Source organism: Orycteropus afer, unplaced genomic scaffold (assembly GCF_000298275.1).
Source record: "Orycteropus afer afer isolate SDZICR_OR568_19922 unplaced genomic scaffold, OryAfe1.0 scaffold00427, whole genome shotgun sequence".
In the NCBI taxonomy this organism is placed as follows: Eukaryota; Metazoa; Chordata; class Mammalia; order Tubulidentata; family Orycteropodidae; genus Orycteropus; species Orycteropus afer.
This window is the reverse complement of record NW_006922014.1, coordinates 2,320,529-2,325,357: the sequence shown is the minus strand read 5'-3', so window position 1 is coordinate 2,325,357 and position 4,829 is coordinate 2,320,529.

Here is a 4,829-nt window from a genome sequence, read left to right as displayed (position 1 = left end):
CTCCTTCATATTTTTCCTGCAGAACAGACGGTAGGTTCAAGCCACCAACATTTGAGTTAGCAGCTGAGTGCTTTAACCACTGAATCATCAGAACTCCTTTCATAAAGATTAGTTAGGAAACCCTATGGAGTATCTCTACTCTGTCTTCTAGCATGGCTATGAATTGGAATTGATTCTTCCTGTGTGGTGCAAATGTTTAAGTGCATGGCTACTAACTGAAAAGTTGGAGACTTCTGTCCACCCAGAGGTAAGGGAAAATCTAGCTTATATCAACTGAAATGTATTCACAATAACCATTAGAGGACATGAGATTATTAGGTAGCTTCAATTACCTATGATAACTTATAAATATGATATTTGTAAATTGTGATGATTAAGATTCTGTCAGCGTGGCTGGGTCATGACTGTCCATAGTTTAGCAGTTATGTAATGATGTAGTTTGGCAGTTATGTAGTGATGTAATCATCTTTTTGATGTGATATGATGTGATCTGCCAATCAGATGTAAGGGGAATTTCCTCTGGGTTATAGCCTGAAAAATAAATAAATAAATATATATATAAGCTCTGGTGGTGCAGTGCCTAAGGCATTTGACTGCTAACCAGAAGGCTGGTAGTACAAACCCACCAGCCACTTCTCAGAAGGAAGATTGAGCAATCTACTTCCATAGAAATACCACCTTGGAGACCCATGGAGGGGTTGCTATGTGTGAAATCGATTCCATGGCAGTAAATTTGGTATATATATATGTGTATGTATATATATATATATATATATATTTTGGCACAGCTTGCTCTTGCATCTGGCTCATCATCATTTGATCTCTGGTCTTGAGACCAGCAGCTTGCTGTCTTATCTGGTGATCCTGGATTCACCTGGGTTTCTCAGCATCTGCAGCTATGTGAGTCAGGAGAAGCTTCCAGCCTGACACCTGACCCATGGACTTGGGATTAGCCAGCCTCTACAACTGAATGTCTGAGCCATTTCCTTAAGATAAATCTTTCTGTAAATTTATCCTTAACTTGCTTTGTTTTTCTAGAAAACCCAAACTAATACATACATTTTTTGTTTTCAAATCATGATTCAGGTGCAATTTTACTGAAAGTCAGATATTATTCCTCAGGCTTATGAGGATGAGCTAGCTTACTGAAAACTAGCAACATTAGTCTGAGCTGTATGGGAAACCTTTTAGTTTATTTCACATTCATTGTCCCTATTTCCTCAAATTGGCATTCATTTCAAATCAACCTAAAAGCTTCTGACTAATCTCCATCAAGGTAGCAGTAAAGTTGAGATTAATTTAAATGCAAACTATCAAAGTATCTTTAATATGCATAAATAAGTAGCTCTTGGCACCCTGGTCTACAGTTTTATAACATAGAATAATGTGTATGTGTTATACTGTGAAGACCTAGGAAATGAATGTCTTATAAGTTTGAAAGCAAGATATGTAAGATATTTCACAAATTAAAGCTATACATAAAATTAGTACTTGAAATAGAGGCATTTCCAGATAGGTAACATTAAATCTTCACAGCAAACAGAAATTGAAATACACAGTAACTATGTAAACCTTTCGGGTAAATGGATGAGTATCTTATGCATAGATACAGAAAGATAAATCAGGAACCCTATCTCAAGAGTCTGCAAAATCTAGCACTTGAGCAAAATTAATTAAACACAGTGCTTGAGAACTGTATACTTGACCAATTCTAAAGGAGGCTGGGAATGGAGCAGTAGAAAGAGCTCCATATTGCTGTTCTACAAATTTCCTCCTTGTATAAATAGATTGACCTGGCTGAGAAGATGCAATGACTGGGGGATCCTCTTATGGCTGAGGGTTGAATTGATCTGAAGGCATCTCTCCACTCCCAGGCCTGACACATAGGCTGTTGCTAACGAGAGAAACACCTGTATACTTTTGACATATGACCTGGCTGGGTTTCTTTAAGCATATACTACAGGATAGAGACACTTTTTATACAGAATCTCAAGGCTCCAAGCACAAGTGTATCAGGAAGCAAGGTGGAAGCAGCATGGTCCTTTATAAGCTAGTCTTGTATGTTACAGAGTATCGGTTCTGCTGCATTCTACTAGCTATGCACCTGTCTTTAAGGCCATCCCAGATTCAATGAGAAGGGCTCTAGACTCCATCTCTCTATGGGAACAGTGTTCAAGGACTTTCAGATGTATCACACTGCCACTGCAGGGTTAATGGAAGAAGAGAATGTGCAATGCCCTAGGGCTAGCAGTAGCAGTAGAGCAGTGGTTACCCTTGTTTCCAATTTTATGAAAAAAGTAAAGCGAGGGAGAATTTGCAGAACTGAGAATTCTAGGAGTAGGCCACATGTGGTGTCATGGCTTTCAGCAGAAAGAGATACTAAACTAGGGTGAGGAAGCTACAAGAGGTGGGAAAACAAACACTTGATCTCACTCTCCTCATGACCTCTGGTGCCTCCCCATTGGACAAAACCTACTGGAAGCCTGGGAACACATTCCTTAGGGCTCAATATCAATCTCCTGAGACTAAGAGCAAGATGGCAAGGATAGAATGTGGATCTGGAGAGAAAAGTAGAAAATATACCAAACAGCTCTTATGGTTAATTGATTTGTCCCTTTCTGTTCACTTAGAACACTCATGTCTATCATTCTTTCCCCGTTTGACAATGTAAAAAAATACAAGGTGTATTGTACACAGTAGTAGCTTAGTATTTGTTTGTTGAATAAATGAATAATTGATAGTCAATTCTAAGAATGAATAAATCCACAGTATTTCCTTTTTATATTAGATTCTTCTTTTCAATTTCATTTCGATTGCAATATGGAATACTAATTACTTAGTAATTACACATTTTTTCCTTTTATTTTAACAAATACAATTTTTCAAAATGCTGGAACCATAAGGGTTGTAACTTTCTCCAATTCTATTTAAAATAGAAGCAGTCATGAGGATTTTTCAAGATAAGCAAAGGGTAATTTTTCTAAATTATAATGTGAGTCTTGAAGAAAATAGAACCTTGGGGCTGCTTAACATTATTGGCCATGGTAGCCTCGGCACTATTGTCGTTTCCAGATCCACAGCAGCTGTGGAATTTATTGTCCTTTTATCAATTTCCTGGTAAAGCCTCTGGTAAGGACATATGGGAACCAAAGGGTAAAACAAATTCATAATCTAAAGGGTGCATTAGGAGAAAAAAGAAAAATGTTGCTTTGAGGTCAATTCCAAGTCATAAAGACCTCATGTGCATTAGAGCAGAATTGTTTTCCATAGGATTTTCGATGGTTGACTTTTCTGAAGTAGATCACCAAGCCTTTCTTTCAAGTTGCCTCTTGGTACACTCCAACCTCCATCCATTAGGCTAGCAGCTGAGAGAGTTAAGTGTTTGTACCACTCAGAGACTCCAAAATATACATTAACAAATAAGGAAACAAAACACAAACCAGTTGACCTTTATGAAAGAGAAGGAGTCTCTAGGTGTGTTTGAACCATCAAACTTTTGGTTAGTACTTAAGTGTTCAATTGTTTGGACCAACCAAGGAGTCCAAATTATACATTACACTCCAAGAAAAAACAAGATTGATTGGAGGGACAGAATGTAGTCTAGGGAAAAAAGTGGCATTATGGTAAACAGAAGTTAATTAATGCTGTTATTGTATAAGACTTGTCACCCTGGTGTTAATGAAGATACTAATATAAGAAAGGAAGATGAGTTATTTATCAATAAGGTTTATAATTCTTCCATTGTAGAGAAATCAATCTTAATCCTTTGTGTGTGGGTCAGGGGGGTGGGGTGGTAGAGAACATAAACAACTCTTTAATGATCTGGGCAAATACATACACTACTGAACCCTTCTCCTGAAAATGAATGTTCATTCTTCTCACTCTCATCAATATTTTATACTATTATTTAAAAAATCTTTGTATTTTGACATGTTTTTAAAATAATGTTTAAAATGTTGCAATAAAAGTATATAACATTAGTTGTTATTTTATCCATTCTTTTAGTAAGCAATTCAGTAACATTAACAATATTCATAGTGCTGTACAACCATCACCACAATTTATTTCTAAAATTTTTCATCACCCCAAAGAGAAACTATATACATTAAGCAATAACTCTCCATGCCCTCTTTTCCCAGACTCTGGTAACCACCAATCTACTCTTTTCTCTATGCATATGCCTGTTGTAGACATTTGATATAAGTGGGATTATACAATACCAGCCCCTTTGTCTTGCTTATTTCACATAGCATAACAATTTCAAGGTTCGTCCATGTGATGGCGTGTATCAGAACTTCATTTCTCTTTATGACTAAATAATATTCCGAAAATATTTTTTTTAATTGACTGATGTAGGTAATTGTTTCTTCTGACACTCCAGCAAATTTGGTCTATGCATAAACAGCCCAAGTAAGATCCGAACAAGGATTGGGACACAGAATCTTAAACTTTGAGTCTATCTTTTTCTCATAATTATCTCTCTTTCCAGTCTATGATTAGGTAGTCCATTAGAAAATGAAAGAAAACAAAATTTAATGTGTCATTCAAGGGAGGTGATAATTATATTTAAAAAAGTTTTTAGGGTAAAATCGACATATATGAAGTTTGGCTTTCAGTGTTTAAAATCATGTTTTTTGGGGTTTTATGAAAGGGCACCATGGCATGTATATTATAATTTGAAATTTTAAATGATTTTAACTACATCTATATGCATTCATATATGCAGCAGTATATTGATAGAAAACTTCCAGAGGTTCAAGCCGGATTCAGAAGAGGACATGGAACAAGGGATATCATAGCTGTTGTCAGATGGATCTTGGCTCAAGGCA